At 30.8% G+C, this 2936-nt stretch overlaps 1 long non-coding RNA gene across 1 annotated transcript; it reads right to left on the bottom strand.

The window, feature by feature from the left end:
* Positions 1-1167: 1167 nt before the first annotated feature.
* LOC146145525 (uncharacterized) lies at positions 1168-2592 on the bottom strand. Its single transcript, XR_014498740.1, has 3 exons — positions 2455-2592; positions 2258-2335; positions 1168-1323 (listed from the first exon to the last, which is right to left on the bottom strand). It is a non-coding gene; the product is annotated as an uncharacterized LOC146145525 (long non-coding RNA).
* Between the last annotated feature and the right edge of the window lie 344 nt (positions 2593-2936).

The following is a 2936-nucleotide window of genomic DNA, read 5'->3' as shown; positions in this document are numbered from 1 at the left end:
GTGTGAAACTGTTGCCTGGAACATATAGTTAACTAACAATTAACCTACTATCATATTTTTTTGCACGTTAAATAAAAGGAAAGTTTTAAACATTTGTTTTGTGAAAAACAAAAAGTAGGGTTGCGGGTCGCCCAAAACCAAACTTATCTATAAATGATGCGTTGAACGTTTGTTGAAATATAAACCCTATTCGTAGATTGAGAATTTAACATGTTGAAAATGAACAAAGAATATTTCACAACGTTCAAAATATGCTTGTAAGACTGCAATTAGTATCAAAAAACAAATCTGGTGTCTATGGCTGCCACGCACTTTTATAAATACAATTAAAAGACTTTTCAATGAAGATTTATAGCATTGAACAGTCCTAAAATTGTACCATTCAACTTTTTTAAATATAATTCGAAAACAATACTGTTTAAATATCATGGTAAATGGTCAATTCAACAACAATTAGTTTGAACATTCGTTTACAATTGCATTGTTTACATAACTTAAGTTATACATAAAATAAATTCAAAGACTGGTTAAAGATTTAAAAAAAAAAATCGGTGGCAACCCGGATGTATTGCTTTTAGGACAATAATTAGGGTATAAAAATGCGTATAAAACAGACCTGTAATGAGATCATCAGTGACGTATTCTATGGTCATTTCGTTGCCAGTTGTGACAATGTAGGAGTTAACGCGACTTCCATAGCAGTTCCCTATCAAAGGCGCCTGCATGTTTATGCCGTCATAAACCTAAACAAAAGACAGAACTTTTTTTAAATAAATACATAAAAACAAGGGGGAATGTTCACAGAATGTATTTTCTTTCCAAAAGAATCTCTCGTTTTTTCAATCTTTCGGGTTTTAATAAGAGACACTTAACATTTTTAAAACGTGATATAAAATAGTAAGGTTAACTTTTAGAAAATATTTACTTTTCTTCCAATAATATTTTAATTTATTTATTTATTTAACATGTATGAATTTTTCTTTAACGTTTCTAATCGAGAGGCACACATTTAGAAAAAAGCCCAACACAAAAATAGCGAAAACGAATCGTAAAAAATACAGCTATTTTTACTCGGACATGCAAAAATAAAACAACAAAAAGTAACTAAATATCTACTTATTGCTACACAAAAAATATTATAAATTAAATTAAAGACTAGTGACCTTGACGTAGTCGTACTAACATCCGGCATGCGATTCAAGGTCAAAAGTAGAGAACTTTAGTTCAACGAGTCGGCTTTGGTGGGGAACCTTTATCCGCCAGGTGCAGTTCCTGGTGTTGTGAATGTCTGAGTGGGTGAAAGCGTTTATGTCACCTACAAACCTGCATAAAGGGCAATACTCAGTTGCAGCTGGTGAAGCAAACTATACATGAAAAAGTTACACAATAAAACAATGTTTTCCACTTAAACCACACCTTTTTCAAACACAAGGGTTCTTGAATTGTATTTAACGAGGGCCCTTAAAAATGTTTTGGTTCGCGTGGACCAGTGTCGGTTAAATGGTGTTTAGAAATACATCATAAAACAAAGTCTAAATACATTCAAGGTGCAGGATCAACTGTTTTTTCATAAAAATCTATTTTTTTATTAATTATATTTCCTTTTTAGATAATACAATAATATTTTAACTGGAGATTTATGGATCCTCTAAAGGTAGTTTACGGAACCTAGTTTAGGAACCCCTATATCAAAACTTTCAACAGAACCTAAATCTTAACTTTTGAAAGTGGCCTTGAAGCCGTAGTCGAGGGTGGCTGGGTCGGCATGAAAGGTAATAAACATGCTGCCCTAAAAACAACACTTCAGTTCGCCAGGGGGTATGGTTTAAAGAAACTTTTCTATTTTGCTGTGACTTAGACCTAATATGAAACAAGATGCAGCATTATCTATAGTTCATCTTGTGTTATAAAAGTTTGACAGTAAACTGCTCTTATATTTGCCCAAGGCCGGATAGGGTCAGACAGTAGCATACAAAAAGTAATACATAAATTACATTTCAAGCTTAAATTTAGGATTTAAACAATGTAAATGGTTAAATGAAAACTAAAACACATTAAGTACCCAAGTAGTTCTATGGAGATTAAAAAACATAAGAAATGGTGAAAATGCTGGAATAGTATTTAAAATATTTTTTATATATTCCATGATGAAAGGTTCAGATCAAAATTCTAAAAAATTATACAATATTTAATTTTAAAAAGCAAAATGCGCCTTAACTATATTATAGTACAAAACATGTTAATAAAATTTACTTACAATTTTACCCTTAATCTCCAGTGAACTAAGTTGTTTTAGAAGATGAAAAGAGCAAATGGTTTGCTGTCATTAATTGCCCTGAAACAAAAACAAAGCAGTGTAATCTAAGTATGTTAATAGTTTTAAAATGTTAAAAGCATACTTGATTGTTTACAGAATAATTAAATTGCTATTTAGGAAAAAAATAGCATACAAACCTTTTAATGTTTCATTTAAGTCAATCCTTTTATGTGTACAAAGTGTAAAGCAACAAATCATCATGAAATATTCTTTTGCAACTTCCATTGCTTTTGGATTTATTAATGAAATACCTAAAAGTCTGAAAGTTTGTTGTCACGCAATGTGTTTTTTAATTTTATTTTGTGGTTTAAAAATAATACTATCCGCTAGTGGTCGCACCTTGCTAAATTTATTAACGTTTTGCACAATTTTATCTGGGGGGTGTTTAGCTGGTTCAGAAAAAGTAAAAAATATTATGCTGACCTACCCACAGCGATCGCAATCTTAAATTGACTATAATTTGGCTACCGTAACCTTTTTTTTAAATATTTTTTTACGTACAATAGTGAAAGAGCGCGCGCTGATTTATGAATGAAATACCTAAAATTCTTAAATAAACATGCAATTTCCATTTGTTTTCGCTTGAAAAACTTTTTTTAACATAAATTTCACTTCCTGA

The sequence above is a fragment of the Ascidiella aspersa genome, chromosome 5 (assembly GCF_963924565.1).
Source record: "Ascidiella aspersa chromosome 5, kaAscAspe10.2, whole genome shotgun sequence".
Lineage (NCBI taxonomy): Eukaryota > Metazoa > Chordata > Ascidiacea > Phlebobranchia > Ascidiidae > Ascidiella > Ascidiella aspersa.
Note: the sequence above shows the minus strand (reverse complement) of the source record. Positions and strands in the feature narration are given on the sequence as shown.